This window comes from Haliotis cracherodii, unplaced genomic scaffold (genome assembly GCF_022045235.1).
Source record: "Haliotis cracherodii isolate W230 unplaced genomic scaffold, xgHalCrac1.p SCAF_1, whole genome shotgun sequence".
Taxonomy (NCBI): Eukaryota; Metazoa; Mollusca; class Gastropoda; order Lepetellida; family Haliotidae; genus Haliotis; species Haliotis cracherodii.
The window spans coordinates 77,219,696-77,238,611 of NW_027266264.1; the positions used below are offsets into that span (position 1 = coordinate 77,219,696).

Sequence of the window (18,916 nt, forward strand, 5' to 3'; positions counted from 1 at the left end):
CAGACATCTGGGGTTGAGGTAGAGGATGTGGCAGACATCTGGGGTTGAGGTAGTGGATGTGGCGGACATCTGGGGTTGAGGTAGAGGATGTGGCGGACATCTGGGGTCGAGGTAGTAGATTTGGCAGACATCTGGGGTTGAGGTAGTAGATGTGGCAGACATCTGGGGTTGAGGTAGTAGATATGGCAGACATCTGGGCTTGAGGTAGAGGATGTGGCAGACATCTGGGGTTGAGGTAGTAGATGTGGCGGACATCTGGGGTTGAGGTAGTAGATGTGGCAGACATCTAGGGTTGAGGTAGTAGATGTGGCAGACATCTGGGGTTGAGGTAGAGGATGTGGCAGACATCTGGGGTTGAGGTAGTAGATGTGGCGGACATCTGGGGTTGAGGTAGTAGATGTGGCAGACATCTGGGGTTGAGGTAGTAGATGTGGCAGACATCTGGGGTTGTGGTTGGTGTGGCAGACATCTGGGGTTGAGGTAGTAGATGTGGCAGACATCTAGGGTTGTGGTTGGTGTGGCAGACATCTGGGGTTGTGGTTGGTGTGGCGGACATCTGGGGTTGAGGTAGTAGATGTGGCGGACATCTGGGGTTGTGGTTGGTGTGGCGGACATCTGGGGTTGTGGTTGGTGTGGCGGACATCTGGGGTTGTGGTTGGTGTGGCGGACATCTGGGTTTGAGGTAAAGGATGTGGTGGACCTCAATGGTTGGGATAGATGTATCGAGAACATCAAGGTTTGATGTATAGGGTGTGGCGGTTGATGGAGTTAAGTTGTATGTATCAGTGCATCAGATGTTTCTGCAAATAAATAATTTCAATGAAACTCCCGACAATCTAGTCCCTCAGCGCTTACTGCTGGGAAGGGTTCCATTAAAGAGAGTAGTGCCGATGATGCATTGTTATTCTAAACAACGCATTGTACCTCTGTGAGGAAATATGAGTAAAGACGGACGTATAACAAAGGTTGCCCCGTGGAGCAATTTGACATACTTCATCACAGTGGAGAAACGGCCCCAGTCTTCCAACGATTATGAACTGGAATGGAACATTGCCCCTTTATATAGTTCACTGTGTCACTGTCTACCTTGTGTGTTTCTAGCGACGTAGATGATCTCGTTTAACGTAATATATAGTTTCTGTAGTGCTTGGGCCAAGGACAACTATCCAAACTCATGTACACTCGTATGTTCACTCTTGTCGCTTTAGTTTATTCCTTGTGGTATTACTTACTCGTGTTGTCATACACATCGTATAAACTCATCGCGTCATCGTGTTGTACAAGCATGGCGGGTACTTTAAAATTAACTAATATATAAACGTAAACCCGGCGTGCACGCAGCTTTACATGTGTTATTACCTTTAATTCGAAACTCTATAAATGCATGAACATTTTGCAAGTCAATTCTCATAAACAAATACGTCAACAATAATAACTTCACATACCGTATTCGACGTAATAAGCGCCCCGCTCTAATAAGCGCCCACGGCGACATTTAGCACCCCTTCCGATTGATCAATCAATGTACACAAGACTTATTTATTCGTGTATAATACGCACTCGTCTGTTTTATGCACCCTTAATTATGGGCAATTAAATTCGGGAAAATATATCTGTCATGTATGATACGCACAAGTCCTCCCATTCTATTGTCAGTCAGGAAACAGTAGTCCATTTGAAGGCGTGGCCTGTTCTTTCATCGGTTTTAGGAAACATAAACGCAAAAGAAATTGCTTGGTTAGCGAATCAAATGCCACGGGACCATATGCAATATATTCATGGCAAAGTCAACTGTTCATGGTGGCGACATAAATGCTTTATGCAATTCAGGACAGGTTTTACAACACGTATCATGTAATAAACTATAAAGCATATAAAGCAGAGAAACACTTTTTTCCAAATCATTATAAAAGGGGACTTTTTCTTCTCGGCTTTGCCAGATTTACGTAGTGTAATGCGTATTTCATAAATAGATGGTTGGCTCTTGTCTGAGGTTCATTGCGTGGTCTGTGACACGTCATTTAGAGATGTGATAGAGTCCTACTGTTTTCATAGGCAAGAAAATATTGCAACAACAAAAGGGTGCATTGCTGGCCCACTCGTCTAAGGCGCCACAATCGCTGTGCAGAGTTGCGTATCTTGGGCATGCAGGGTTCCTGTGATCGTGGGTTCGAATCCCGGTTCGCCCCTACTATGTTTCTAGTTTTGTCGGTACTCTAGGGTTGCAAAGTGGTAAACGTCTGAGACCTGCATCACTTCGGATTTTCAACCCCCATTAAGCTAACACGCTGTTATGTAACAAGAATACTGTTCAATGCGGCGTAGAACAAACTCACTCACTCACTCAAGACTACCCTTCAATGTCCATGATAAAATATCAGAACAGTGACCAAACATTCGGAAAACTAATCACTATGTTAAGAATATCATCCCTTTGCATGACCATGTCGATTGTTCAACGCCTAACGTTATTTGTGTCTGATCAGCCCCTACTGAAGTCATCTCTCTGTATTCGACTCCACGCTTTACGTACATAATAGGAATGACTCTTCATTGTCGGTGTGCAATGTCGAGACCCGAGTGTAGGCCGAAAGTGGAATCGATGTAATCTAGCAGCAAGACGACATCCTCCTCTGTAGGTAAGCACGGTAGAGTTGAGAGGCGGTGGCATCGATCAGCAACGTACGTTTGCTTTCCATATTCATTCCCCATTACATCTCATTGCAGATCAGCCTGAAGATCACAGCGACGAGTGTAGGGAAAGTGGATTTGTCAAGTACATAGTGGACAACCTGTGAAAGGTAGGTACTCTCGATTAATTAGAGACATTTATAGGCTGCACTCATTCATATTGTTTTGGCCACTGTTGAGCTCTAATAGACCTTCCGACAGACGGAATGACAATATGAAGTGTGACGATTATAGTGTTTAGCATACAGCTTTATTAAAGCTGGCGTGTCACTGGGTATTCGTCTGGCGATCTCCAGGTATGTGTATGGACAAATGGTGAGATCTAAAAACTCTCTCTCTCTCTCTTGCTCTCTTTCTTTCTCTCTCTATCTCTCAATATCTGTCTCTTTCTTTCTTTCTATCTCTATATCTCTAGCGCTCTCTTTCCCTTTTGCTCTCTTTCTATCATTCTCTCTATCTCTGTCTCTTCCTCTCCCATCTCTTTCTCTCTTTCTTGCTCTCTCTCTCTCTCTCTAGCGCTCTCTCTTTCTATAATTCTCTCTATCGCTGTCTCTTCCTCTCCCTATCTCTCCCTTTCTCTCTCTCAATATCTGTCTCTTTCTCTCTATTTTTCTCCCTTTCTTTCTATCTCTATATCTCTATCGCACTTTTTCTCTCTATTGCTCTCTTTCTTTCCCTTTCTATCATTCTCTCTAGCCCTGTCTCTTCCTCACTATCTCTTTCTCTCTCTCTTTCTTTCTCTATCTCTCTATCTATTCTCTCTCTCTCTCTCTCTCCCAATCTATTTGGTAAATATTGTTAAATGTCACTTAACCAATAACTCTGGACATCATGGTACCGACAAGCATACATTGCACTGAAGACAGTACATGTCAAGGCGATCTTTCAGTCAGGTATGATTTAATATCCCTGAAAGGATGCCGTATTGTTCACTTAGCCACATACTGTCTAGCCCTTCATATATTTAGAATAAACTTAGTTTGGCTTTTGTTGCCAACATCAAGGACATTGCACGAAACCGGAAACCATATGGTGAATAATTCAAAGGTGAAAATCAATGAACTGGCTCGCCAAAGCCAACGACATGGCCTTGTCAAGACATTGCATGTACAGGTGTATTATGCTAGTTGGTAGTGGACAGACTATTTCACTGTTCCATATTGTCTATAGGCCACACTTCTATAGACGTCACAAGCTGTCGAGTCAACTCGGATCTGATCAAAGACATCCGATTGTATCTTACGTCGGATCTTTACGTAAACGTCATTCACGTGAAGCGTAAGTTAATCAAACTGTTACTAAATTGGATCAAGCGCATCTTTGTGTTTTAATCTGGTAATTGCGGTCGATGTATTCCCCTCAATGTCTGGTGTGTTGTCTGCTCATCAGCGCCACCTCTGATGAATGTCGCTGTTTCCTACATTACAAGGTCATACGGACAATCCCGATCGCTTGTACATTTTTTTCCAGCAGACGTGCAGATATTCCTTACGGAAATCAGAACGACTGATTGAGTTATTTCCGACTGTCTTATTTGAAAAAAGAGCTTGATAAACTTCCAAGGGAAAAAATAAATAATCTTATTTGGCCCGGGACTGACGTCCATGCCTGTCAATTTGTTAAGAAGCGAGTATTTGGACAAGCGAAATAATATATAACCCAGGCATAGAAGGCCATAGTTTCCCTTTGAAAACTATTTCGAGGGGCTTTTATTTTACATGAACGATTCTAATGACTGAAAATGAATACGATGAGGCCTCTAGAGCCAAGCTTTCCCATAGAACAGGCTTTGTTCTACCATATTCGTCTTGCCCTGCGGTGAAAAGAACAGCGTGTATGTATCGACCAGTTTGGTTATAATCGCATCTCGTGTTATTTCTCCATTGAAATAGACAAAGTTGTATGACTGTATCCCTTCCCTGGGTCGTGGACAATCGTGTTCATACGTCATCTGTTTAGATGATCAATCATAACGTGTTACAATCTCATGCGTTGGTCTCTGGGGCGTGTCAAGGTTTTGTCATAAATATATGTATGTGTCGTGTGGGTCTAGTTAAAGGTTATGGATGAAGTTGATAAAGTATCCTATAATGCATGTGGTTTTCTTGAAATGGTTACTTCCGGGTTAGAAAAGGTCCTCGGTAACCTATTCATCTAAAAGACGTCTCAATGGATTGGGTGGTCAGGCTTGGTAACTTGCTTGGCTGGTGTCATCGTGCCCAGATCCATGGCTCGTTGCTCATACTATCAACCACTGGTTTATCTATCGAAATTTGAGTATTTACATTTTGCTTGACTATTGCTGACAATAAACAAACATGAAAAGGTTATGTGGAGTGAGTGAGTTTTGTTTTACGCCGCTTGTATCATTATTTCAGACACATCACGGAATGACACGCCAGGATTTGGTTTTACACTTTGTTATTGATGTGTGGAATCGAACCCGGGTTTTCGGCGTGACAATTCTACTCCTTCACCCCTCATGGTTCAGATAAAACATCAGCTGCTTTGTTGTACGCAAAGATTTAGCGTGCGTTGACTGTGTCGTGAACAAAACGTCGTGACAGACGCCATTGTTTCTGCAGACACTTGGCGCTGTCAAGGAATTCATTTCATTTCTTATCTTTGTTGATTTACCAGTTGAAAAATTCACTTGTTGAAATTCTAACCGTTTTTAAAACTTGTATTGTTGTCCTTTTTTCGATGCAACGTGATCTCATGAAAATCGTGAACTGTTTCCTGTGTGATTTACAAAGCATGACTGTGTCTAGACGGCCAAGCCACAGACAGAACTATAATAGGGGATATGATGAGACCGTACGTGATAAAGGATGGGGACTTTGAGCATGACAATCGTTATCATTCACTCAATGATGTCTAGTCCTCCACCGTATAGGCTATCATGAGGAGTATGATAACCAACAATCATGATAAATAGAGGTGTTTGTTTTAAGAATCGACGAGCGCTGCGCTGTATTTCACGAAATGTCTAAACGGATCTATCTAGATACGAAGCACTATATTCGGAGATGCGTAAGTTTTCCCAAAACGAATATTAGTTTTTGAGTTACACAAATCATGAATTATATCATCTAGTATAATCTTTATTGGGAGTATGCCTCGACGCATCAGGACGTTAAATGATCATCGTTTAGCTAGATAATACAAAAAAGCGCATTCAAATGTGATCATAAAGTACATCGGTCCCAAATATTGCGGTCTCTTTTAATGATATGTGTTTGTTTGGGAACTCACTGTATGGTGATGGTGTTTATGGAGTCGGAGATCAGAGACTGATCCGCCAAGATTATAAATATATTACTCGCAGACAACCCACGTTTTCTAACCTAACTAAAGTCAAACTATCCCCGTGTTATGGGTTTTCAGACGCTTGAGAAACATTCGTAGTTTTCTCGCTAATAACAAGAACCGTTGTAAAACACCACTTTCACTTATAAACACAACTTTATCTTAAAAACAAGCCCTCATATGATTTTTCACAATGTCTGTGTGACTCCATACCCCTCAATATAGCGCGAGTAATCGCGATAAACATGGCCGTCCGAAAACATGACCCGACCAATGTCTAAATCGGACTAAACTCTCGGTCCCAACACGTCCGGATTAAACAGATTCCGTACTAGTATATTACACTGTTAAATTTTTATGACAAACAGCCCATTTTAGGGTGTCCCCCGCCGTGATATTTCTGGAATATTGCTAAAAGCGGTTTAAAACCACTCACTATGACAAACAGGCGATGTAAATACAAATTAAATCCCTGTCTGGTGATTCGATTCAAGGATATGCTACTTGTTTACTGTAAAGACGACCTGTGTGATACAAACTTATCAGTTCACTGGAATAAATAGCAACAAGCACAAGAAGTCCTGGCTCATCATATATATGTCGAGTTATCCGTGTTCGAAACAAGCAAAGTATCGCTGATAATATGGTCATGTTCATTCGGGGTTCGATCCCCGGGCACGTAAAAAGATGGTGACCCAACCTAGAGCTCTGGATTAAGGGGATAAAACAAGGAGTTGTCGGCTCGGTGTACGTAGACTGTGTCTGAGTTGGGATTCCATGTTACACTGTGACACGCACACACGCACGCACACACGCACACTCGTCGCGCTCACCTCATATTCCATCTTCCCGAGGCAAAAGAGTTAACTGACTTTAAATGTCCAATTTCCACCCTTGCCGAACTTGGCTGGTATTATGGAGTTACATTTTGGCTGGACTAACGAGTCTATGCATCGTCCAAACAAAATCGCGCAACGAAATCGAATTCCGGTTCGTAAATTGTCATGCAGATTTCGGTCGATTTTCAAAGCATGTGCACCGCCAACTCGTTGGTAACAGATATTTTCCAAATCATTTCATGGGTGCTTGCGTGATTCGTTGCACTTCGCGAGGTAAGACTCATTTTATCACAATATAGATACTGATTGTCGATCAGATCGTCTTGACTGGGCGCCGCCATTTTGTTTGAAGCAAATGAAGGTGATACGAGAGGTGGAATCTGGTCCATAGGAGAGGCATAGAAGGGACAATTCGTAATAGCCACAGGAGCGCTGTGATCGAGCCCACGCATTCCAACCTTGTTCGGCAAGGGTGGAAACTAGACTTTTATAATCAGTTAACTCCCTTGCCTCGGGGAGATGCTTATATTCATTCATTTAGGAACAGTACAATACAGTCTACATGAACAGATGATACTTTTCGACTCAACGTGGTTTCAGGGTAATTATAGTGCCTCAAGTTTCTGCAGCAACATTCACGTACACCTCACTACAAACTTCGATCGTAAATTGAATTCGTTGCAGCTTCCACTAACCCTACTTTAACTTACTCTTTAAAGCTTCTTCAAGCTAATCCTGGTTTCCACTCAACTAAATGGTTATTACACAAAAACGGTACAACTGAGCATCAAATTATATTTGAAACAAACGAGGCTGAGAGGAGAGAAGCGAGCATAACGCAAAACATGATAATTTGCAATTTTTAAATACCATTTTTATGTTATAGATTTGTGGACTTGTGGTTTGTAGCTAAAATATTTGGGATTGAATACGTAGACAAACGAAATGATCACTATGACGAGATACGCGATACCTTCATTGTAATCACATTTTTGCCACGAAACAAAAGTAGAAAAAATGTGATACGTTCATGGTTCTAATTAATTTACTCTTCCTTGGTGTGGTATTTATGTACGAAGGTTCATTGATAATTTCTGAGCTTGACTTGATTCATTGTTCAACATGATACCCCTCCACACTGATAGACTTTTGCCAATAATGTTGTCAATATCATGGCTGTCCAAAATATCCCACAGAGCTGCTATGACGTCATCGTTCGAGTCGAAATGGATTCCGGATGGAGGTTTCTTCGTGTTTGGGAACAGATGGGAGTCTGGCGGAGTAAAATAAGGTGTTCAAAGCCAAACTCGTGGACTGTAGCTATGGCAATCTGTGCATTGGCGCATTGTCCTGATGGAAGAGCACACATTTCTTTCAGCTTCCAGCGTCTCGTAGTTTTCTTAATTTCATCCGTATTTGCCTTGGAAGTGCTACATAATATGCTCCGTTTATTATCTGGCCTTTTGGAACATCGTCCACCTTAATGACATCCTCGGCATCCCTGAAAAAAGGAGACAATAACCTTTCTGTCTTCTTTGGTGGTGGTGATATCAAATGGTTTCACTGTTTGATTGTTGTTTGGACACAAACTGGAAGTGGTGAACCCAGGTTTCCGCAAGAGTCACAAATCATTGCAAGAACCTTTCGGGTCAGCTTCAGACAGCTAGAGTATCTAACAATTGTTATATTTGGGATAACACTTTCTTAGTAAAGGACAGATTCTCGTTCTTTTTTGGGTTGAGTCCCGTCCGGGATTCGAACCCCCAAATATAACATTTGTTACATTTGACCACTTTCTAAATGGCATTGTAAATTCATAGCTAGAGTATCACGAGACACGTTGTGCCTGGTTCTTTAGCTTTGAAACCCAACAAGCTGATACTTTCTTGTGAAAGTTACTGTGATAATGGAATGTACTCCTTTGAAATGCCTCCTGAACTGACAATAGGACATATTGTCTCATTCGGCAGTGGTGGGTCATCACCATGTTGTGGAATCACTGTATCATTTCTGCTGTTGCTGACGTCACAGGCGCTCCAGGACAGGAGTTGTCTTAAAGTCTCTGCCGACCACCCAACTTCCCACCTCATTACAGTAGCATAGGAAGGAACCTCCTTCCTGGGTGTTGTACTCATATCTTCATGGATGGCTTTTGGTGTTACGCAGTTGTTTCTGCAGGTATTTGATCTATGCACGTAGGGGCGGTCGGGTAGCCTAGTGGTTAAAGCGTCCGCTCGTCACGCCGAAGACTCGGGTTCGAACCCCCACATGGGGACAATGTGTGAAGACCATTTTTGGTGTCCCCCGACGTGATATTGCTGGAATATTGCTAAAAGTGGCATAAAACCATACTCACTCACACAATGCACGTACATCAAGTTTGTCAGTTTCCCAAAGGTCACAGACCCTTACTTAATTTACTGACGGTTTGCTCCATTGACTTATTCCAGTGTCTGGATATACCTCTATGTGTGGATCTACGTCTGTGTGTGGATCTACCTCTGTGTGTGGATCTACCTCTGTGTGTGGATCTACCTCTGTGTGTGGATCTGCCTCTGTGTGTGGATCTACCTCTGTGTGTGGATCTACCTCTGTGTGTGTATCTACCTCTGTGTGTGGATCTACCTCTGTGTGTGGATCTACCTCTGAGTGTGGATCTACCTCTGTGTGTGGATCTACCTCTGTGTGTGGATCTACCTGTGTGTGTGGATCTACCTCTATGTGTGTTGATCTACCTCTGTGTGTTGATCTACCTCTGTGTGTTGATCTACCTCCATGACATGTGATATCCACAATAAAAAAAATTCACTATTACGCAAGTCATTGCATTTGAGGCTCAGAACTTATCAATCAACACTTGTACAGTGTAATTCAGCCATGGTGTTGTATCACTTCCATGAAGCGTCCCACTCCCAGTCTTTAACTGACCTTGGCGAAAGTACGACCAAATGTATAACGAGGCATTCTCGTGCTGCATTTTACTGTTAATCACCTTGCTAGCAAAAAACATGTTTACGTGAGTAATTACATTCTCTTTGTTCAAATTGTTAAAATGTCCGTTCCGTGCGTTGCGTGCACGGTGTAATGTTAGAGTGTTGTTTCAAATATGATTTAATGTCAGTTCATCCATTAGTCCGTCAGTTTATCCATCCCATTTGCATTAAGACCTCTCCCTGAAACCCCAAGATGCTGCTGGAATGCATGTATGATCCGAGCAACACCGTCCCAAAATTGATATCTCAGAATTCCAATTTCAACATGGCCGCCATAGCAGACATATTGAGAATATCCATTTACCACTTTTTCGTGTATTAATATTTAAGTACAACATAAAGTGAATCTGTCAGTTAGGTTCTTCAACATCTGGTTTAGTCACATCTTATTATTTACTTTGCACTAAGTTATATGGCAGTGTATGTTCTTGTTAGGACTGAAACTGTATTTGTTTCTGTACATTGCGTTGTATTTTGACAATGATTAGTTGTCAGGAATGTAGTACTATTTAATGTAGCAGTGCTAAGGAAGTTATTATATTAAGATGCTCAAATTAAACTTCCGGAAAGGCATGGATGGATGTCAAGCGTTATAGAAACATGTTGAATATTCTACGATGTTCTGGTGACATTGGACTGGTCAAGGACTGTGTGGAAAGTGCTAGACGCTAGTAAGACGATAAAAGTGGAGAGGGCGCGTGCCTGGCGTCTCAATTTCATCTGACTTTATATCAAGACCAGACCACTTATCACCTCGGATCCCCAACCTCGGCCTATCTCGGAAGCTAGACCACTGTTGGGAATACTCTTTATCGCAGGACTTTTAGCTACCCCCATTTCATTTTGTATCTGATACTACCATTGAATATTGTACAGTGTACTACCATTATTATAATATTGCATATTACCATTGTAATTACTGTGCAGTAGTTTGTATTGAGTTTGAAACCTAGTTAATTGTGTAATACAATTGTTGATTGTATTCCATTTGTTAGTTGGTTTCACATTAGTTTTTTGGTACAGATTTCTGGGGTAACTGATTGTTTCAATTTGGGAATCAACTCGTTACATAAATAACATTCCACGCAATGTTTTCAATAATGTTGACACCAACCCGTGACTTTTTGGGCAATCTGCAGTCTCGTGGCTGTATTTGGATTCAATTCCTCCATGCTGTTGAAATAAACGGAAACTGAAGACAGGGAAAACACAATGAATAGTAGTTCTCTGTCTATCAATTAACGAAATGTCGGCGTGCGCGGAGCCACGTGTTGATACATATAAAAATGCTAAAATAAAATGGAGTCAGGGAGCCAAGAGATTTAATTAAAGATTGATTCAAATTTCGAAATACACAATATATTAATGGTACAAAATATTTACCCAAGCCTTAGACTTGTGTGGCAGCAAAGAAAAGACGACCACAAATTCTGATTAAACAATTTGACTCGATGTGTGTAGTCGTAGAAGGGTCATTAGACACATGAGCCGTCCTTGTGGGTGTATTTATGAAACGAGTGATATCTCCCGTGATTCCCTCAATCTTGACCATCCAGTAGCCCGAATCGTGCTAGCTTTCATTAACGTAATCCGACCGCGCCACGGCCAGGCGTTGCTGGGAAGCGCTGAAGGCGTGTGGCGCTGTTACTGACATCGACACACGTCACTGTCAATCACTTGTCAATTTCAGACCCTATTACAAAATGATTGACAAGGAAACACGCTCAAACAACATGAGTGTGTGTTATTAGTGAGGGATCTTCCTATTTGTAGTTGCCTTTCCTTCGCTTATACGTTTACAATGATTGAAGTTTCTGTTCTAGTCTAGATTATCTCAAGCTTCAACATTCCTGACAGTTTTCATATAACGCGTGTATATCAGTCACTTGATTATCAAGACTCCTTTGCTTTGATCTTGGTTTCTGAAGGATAGGTTTGATATCCGCCATATTGACATGTTTATGCTGCTATAAATGTGTGTTGTTTTTTTTTGTTGTTTAACGCCGCACTCAGCAATATTCCAGCTATATAACGGCGGTCTATAAATAATCGAGTCTGGACCAGACAATCCAGTGATTGACATCATGAGCATCGATCCTCGCAATTAGGATACGATGACATGCATCAACCAAGTCAGCGAGCCTGACCACCCGATCCCGTTAGTCGCCTCTTACGACAAGTATAGTTGCCCTTCACGGCAAGCATGGGTTGCTGAAGACCTATTCCACCCCGGATCTTCACGGGTTGACAATGCTGTGCTTTAAGAAATTGAAGTTCATTTGCCTTTCGTGTTTGAAAAGACTGAAGTTATTAAAGTGAATTCAAATATCGGGCATGTGAAATCTTGTAACCTCAGGTGAACGTTTTGGATTATTTTGGCATAGTGTCCCTTGGTAAATATGAATAAGTTACACAAGGAATTCTAATCAGAGTTTGTCATATGAGTCCACTGACATTCATCAAGTGAGCGTTAACGCTATTTTTCTTTAAAGGTATAATCCATACGACATATATCTTAATAAAAGAGCTACCAAAATAACTAATACAAAATTGCAACCTTTGACCAAGAAAACTGTCACCTATTCACTGTTATATTTATTTGAAACATTTACTTACAGTATGGCAAATGCAAAATGGTGTATTTTGTAAGGATCGCATGTTTGCTTCTTGTATTGAGTGCGTCCTTCAAGAATACCAACCCGGTTTGTACTGGATTCAGACCGTTATAGAACGGCCGCTTCAATGACATGAGTCATTTGATCTTTGAAACCGAATGGTTTAATCAGGCATCCCCAATTAAGTATGACCCAGCCAGCTCATCGTCAGCGTACACAGGAATGGATGAAAGTGTTTCACAAAAATAACACACGTTCCAGCAGTCGCCTAGTTCTCGGAAAGCGGAGGAATCCCATCAAAGGCGACCGGTTGTTCAGTTGATTGGCGATCAATTCTATCCCGATTACAACTATTGTTAGGCTAATTAACGTGGCAAAAATGGGCATTGGGACAGAGGAACTAGGAAATCGACAAGCGAGTAATGATCACAATTGGGTATTCATTTCATATCCTACTGTTATCTCATGCAGTATTCTCTTTGAAGTAACTATACCTTCTTTGAGTATTCAACATACGATATTGTCGAGTAATACGACCAACTTGTGTGGAATATCTGTCTCTGTGGCAAAATGGAATAGCTGCTATGAACTTATTTGAAACTTTTGAACACGAAAATAATATTTATCTGAAAGAAGGCATTTACAAGAACGCTTTGATGCTTGAGTTTTTTTAAGTACAGAGAAACATCGAACGCTATTAATTCTATATGTCTTTAATGTAACTCTAAGTACCCGGTACAACCACTGTGGTCTAACATCGGACTCCGCATGCATCAAAATACGCTTAAGTCGACATATGGTGCGCAAGATTTCGAGTTAAGTAGGTATTGGTACATTTAACTGGTTACCATTCAGAAATCAGCGAATCGGTAATTTGGGGGTAAAAAGGCGGACGCCCATGGATGTTTAAAAATATTATACTGAATACATTCAGTTTTATGCAATTTGATGTCTTTGGTAAGATGTCAGACACCCTATATAGAACTGTGCGGCAGAACCGCATCGGTTGTGTCTGGCGTCACCCATACATACATATTGAGTGAGAGGTAAGTAATTACGTTACTAACATCAACACCTACTCATGGTAACGCGATTAGAGACTGGTGGCAGCTGGGTGACGGACTTAAGCCAATGAACAGAGTGATACTTTAGTACCAGTTAAGGCATTTTCTAATTCCCGCGAGAGTTGAAGACAATAATACCTTAGTATTAAATTCTCGTAGTATGTAGTCTTCATTGCCTTGTGGTAATAGGTTTTAAAGCATTTCACGTGTGCCAATTTTCACTGCTAAACGTTTTAAGGTATAATGAGAGAAGGTGAGGCTGTCTGACTGTTTCTGTAGGAGATGCTTGTGTCAGAACAACCCGCCGGGTTAGCCTGATACACCCAGCTTCCAGTGTAACATGTTACACGGACTGGTGAATACTGTTGCTGGCTTCCTTATAACCCGTGGTCTTTACTATTCCACAAAAGGGCGTGTCTGTTGACATCTTCGAGGAATACTGGTTTCAAGCGAATCTTGAAAATCTGTTAATGGCTGGAAAACTACTTCAGTGCCTTTGCTTTGAGGGGAAATGGTGTTATTCCTGTTTACGTCTCCCCATCTATCCATTCTACAGTTATACGTGCAGCACTGTATATTCGCAGCTATACACGCAGAGTGATATATTCTCATTTGTATCTTACACGAAGTTTCAATATACCGAAACTACGTTTATAACGAACACGCTTATAACGAACTGACGGATAAATCGAATTATTTTTGGTCCCGTCCATTTGCTGTGTATATGTTGTATATATGCACAGAACGAACTTCGGTTATAACAGACTAAAATTAGTGGTCCCTTTAAGTTCGTCACAACCGTAGTTTACTGTATTTGGTTCATATTCTGTTAACCTGCATGTAGATTTTACCCTGGGAGAATGGATCGCGTTAGTCAAGCTAAACTGACTGACACCATACACGTCACGAATGTGATCATTTCCTATAATGACACTATCTGATGACAAAGGAGTATTTAAAATAATTACAACATCAATTCATTATAAATCGATATCATACTGTTTACCACTTAAATAACTTTTATAACGAAATTGCAAGTTTGTATGAAGTGTGTCGTAATCAAAGTCTTTCATCCGAACTCAATTCATTTTTTTCTCTAAAATAACATGGAAACTGGGTTGCATTAAAACAACACAGATCGTCCAGTCTATTTATACTGAGTTCGGATATACACGTTATTGGACATCAAAGCAGTAGTTATTAGATTATAATTGAAATGACAAAATAATTCACAAAAGCAACCCTAATTCCTAGAAACACAACGCTCGAGCATAGTATGATATTTCACTATAACACTCTCGCTATGTCATAAGCCATTAGTAGCCTAATAGAGCCTTTAGACGGGTGTTATCTCGGCGCTCTATCGACTCGATTAGTAAAATGAATATTGCATGTTTGTTATTTCTATAAGCACCAGAGGCATATCGGTATTTACTGTATACACACGAGGGAAAACATCTGAATAGGGCTAAATACTTCTACAGATGACGACGGCATTAAGCACATTAGCAAATAGCGTAGCAAACCACGACAAAATGAAGTTGGAAACACACAATAAACACAATCAAGTCTTTGTGCATTGTTAACACGTGTTGGGGATTACTATACTGCATTGATCAGAACTCGGTTGACTGTATGGAGACTGTAGTAACGTGTTGGAGTTATGGTCACCTCCACTGAGACGCATTTCATGAATATGAGAGTTTTTCTCATTTATTTGATCTCCACCTGTCGTGAGTCATCCTTGTGGAGAGTATCGATCGCACGTTAACCCTATTAATTTACTAAATTGTGTCGAGCAATGTGGACCCGGGGCCTTGTTTAATATTGATAGAAATTGGAGGTAATAGTCAATGAATTCCTAAACAGATTCGTGATTCTTTGAAATATTTTGATCATGGTTTTTCGGGGAACTGATAATTACAGAATAATGACATTAAGAACAAGATGGTTCATGTCATCATTGATGATGAGGCACGGATCACGGACATTTTATTATGTTATTAGTTCACTCCGCTGGTCTTCTACCATTCTCCTCATGCCCCCACTTTGGGATGAACTCGTTGCAAAAGTCACAAGTGGCAGTTGAGACCGGATCCTGTTATATGTATGATACCTCTAAAATTGTATTTATGTGGACCATAATTACGATTTCGTGTATCGATTTCTCATCCTCTTCGAAAATCGTCAAATTGGATCCATTTATTTTCCATCTTTTCAAAATCCCATCTTAGAGAACCTCTATTTTGAAATGTCACGAAGACCTTGCGCGGTTTCAGAGATGTCTGAGACTTAAAATTAAGCTGAAATATTCCTATAATTCTCAATGACAGCAAATAATCGCGGAAACCTCGTCGATTTCAGTGTTAGACGTTTGACGAATATGCCTTCGGCAATCTTTACGAAATCAGTCTAATTTCACATCTCTGGTCTCAAGAACGTTTTAAAACCTTATCCTGAAATTAGATTTCTCTTCTTGTTCTCTTTCGCGGATTTTGAAATTATGAATTTGCAATTGTTATATTCCTTTTGCTAAACCCACACATTGGTGCTTTTTGGTTCCCCTTGGGATGTGACTTGTAGAAACAGCTTATGGTAATAATTCGTTTTTACTTGAATTAATATTATCTTCATTGAACATTAATTTAAAGAATGCTGACATCCTCCTCACCAAACAAATAATGATCAAATAAGTTTTTTTTATTCCATTTGCTGTTGCCGATCTCTTGCTGTGCTTTTGTTTGTTATGTATGTAGCATACTGACCTATTTAAAGCAAAAGGTCGGTAGATAGAAGCTAAATTATTGATGCTTTGTGTATGTTGATTATTTCCATACAGATTTAATCTCGAGTTAAAGTATCCAATAACGTCTTCAGAATATATCGAGAATAACTAATTAATTTCACCGGAACGAATCTTGGCGCTGGTTGTGCGGTCTACACGTCCCTGCATATCAAATAAAGCTAGATTTCATCTTGTCGATGTAACTAATACCAAATACTCAATTCTTCGATATTGTAATTGATTTTGGAAATCTAATAGCGTTGGTTTCTTGTATCAAATCTCGACACCCATTACAAATGTAGGAATTGGCGCGTTTGTCTTGCAGTAGAGATACCTTGGACTTTGTTCACAGATGGTGTTTATAGTTGGTAGTTTATCATGAGTTACAGCGTGTATAGAGAGAACGCGTTAATCCGAACTGTTAATGTCGTCCGGAAATACAATGTTTTGGATTTACCCGAGTAACGAATCATTACATGCATTTGCCCAGAAGGCTTGTCCGGGCTAACGGGATTTCATATATATCCATATTATATGGATTATGGGTAAATATATATGCTTAAAGATAACCTCTTATAAATAAAGACAGAAATTATTTGATGTATATCTCTATATCTATACCGGTACATGTCTTATTATAAATAATAGCTTTCATCTTGAAGAAATCACATGGCAATTATTTTAACGCAACTTAAAAGAGCTCCTTTTTCTATATCACGTTGTTTATCGGCGTTGTATATACTCCGGTTATCGACAGGTTCTTTGAAGTAACTCATTTGCGTCGATACTTGAAAAACGTCAAATAAGACCATCAAAAGCCAAGCTATCTCTGAAGTAAAAGTCAATTGATCGTCATCGTTCTTTACCGCGGCAGACCCAGAGAGCCTCCACCAGTTTTAGTATTCCGCTTACTAACTCCACAGCCGTTCGATACAAGCGAGTCGTGTGCGCGTACATGCAACTGTAGCTCCTCGACAGTGTATCTCACGTGTGATGGTGCGGTGAGTCACGCAGGCAGATCTATACCTGATGGACGTGCCAGAACGAGGACAGGTAGGGAGGATACCACGTGCTGCAGCGTCCATTGTTACCGCTGTTGGTGATGCAGTATAGCGTGTAGATTACGAGGCCGAGGGCGTGACTCATGTACACACCATGGCGGGCGGGGAGGTTAACATCCGTGGCGTGGAGGTAAGAGTCGTAGTCAAAGTCGTTGTTGGGGTGATGATAATTACTGTTGTCGTCGCCCGTGACGGCCGTTGTCGTTGGCTATGGCTTTCACATGTTGCTATTTTATGAAGGTGTTGCAAGCGCTTTGGAATTTGGGATGTTAAGGTCTATGAGGGACAGAAATGAGGACAATTTTATTGCTGTTAACTGACGTTGTTATTTTCTCTGACAAGGGGGGTATAATTTTGTCGCGCTGATATAATTGGCCGTTATTTGCATAGACTTGTTGTGCTTGACTCTGTTCCACCTTCCTTTAAAGGTGCAATGTGGCCCGCGCCGTTATAAAGCTGAAAGTGGTGTAAAACCATACTCTCTCAATCACTCATTCTCACACTACCCTTACGGATGTTTTGAAACAACCAAACGGTTCCTTCGTTAAAGACTTTTTCGACTTTTTCATTTTTTTCTTTGAAGCTTCTTTGTTGGTTTGTTGTTTAACGCCGCACTCAGCAATATTCCAGCTATATGACGGCGGTCTGTAAATAATCGAGTCTAGACCAGACAATCCACTGACTGGACAATGCTTCTAAAAAGGGGAAGAAAAGTCCAAATGTCGTCGTCGTGTATATATCACAACGTAGTCGTGGACGTCTGCTGCCTATGGTAAACAGCATTCACAACATCAAAGACAGTGTGTGGTCCTATGTATGGGAGGCTACTTGAAATTGCGGAGTCTTTGATGTGCAATGTCGTCGTCGACGATAGAGGTTGCGAAGTGGTCGCAAGGGAGTGTCAACGACGTTGAGGTACGGAAAAAACATATCATCAGACACAAATTAATTTTCTCTACTCTTGGTGGAATTAATGCGTGACTGGTCCAGTGGTCAATCAATATATTTCAGTATATTTAGGCCTCAGGCCTCTGTGTACAAACGTTATGGTACAGGCGGTGTTACAGTCAACCGTATATTTCATTCCATATTGTGAATAGTAGAACTATTTTGCTAGATTTGTAATGATGTTAGAGTTAGTGGTATATCGCGCCACCGAGCATAGCTTAATATAAAGCTATATGTATTTGACATTAAACTCCTACATGGCGTGTATGTGTTTGAAAGCACGTATATAAAGTGAGATAATGGGTGCTTTTATCAGTGTACGTTGGATGATATCGGATATCACGATCGTGACGTAAGGAGTACAATCCAAGGGCACGTAACCCAGTTACTGGACTGGTTACATGCTGGTGGGTAACGAACCTTGTCCAATCGTGCCATTCAGAGACAAGCCGAATGTCGTCTTGTAGATTACGGCAAGGGGCAAATGTTGGCGAGTGCTATCAGGCAACCGCATGTTTGACGCGATACTCATTGCATCGAAGTTTATTTTGGAAGGAAGAAAACACCGTACTGAATGATATGATGTGTCGACATTGCACAGGCCTTCTTTC

The 18,916-nt window shown here is 40.9% G+C and overlaps 1 protein-coding gene across 3 annotated transcripts in view; it reads left to right on the top strand.

Annotated features, from left to right (window-relative positions):
* LOC139469111 (uncharacterized) overlaps positions 1–18,916 on the top strand; it is a 70,211-nt gene that overhangs the window by 37,461 nt on the left and 13,834 nt on the right. For 2 of the 3 annotated variants that reach the window (XM_071251247.1, XM_071251262.1), the window contains exon 2: positions 2,728–2,801. The gene's annotated coding sequence lies outside the window, so the exon portion shown is untranslated. Of the gene's footprint in view, positions 1–2,727; positions 2,802–17,311; positions 17,488–18,916 lie in introns of those variants that run through there. The other variant, XM_071251255.1, reaches the window with a different exon arrangement.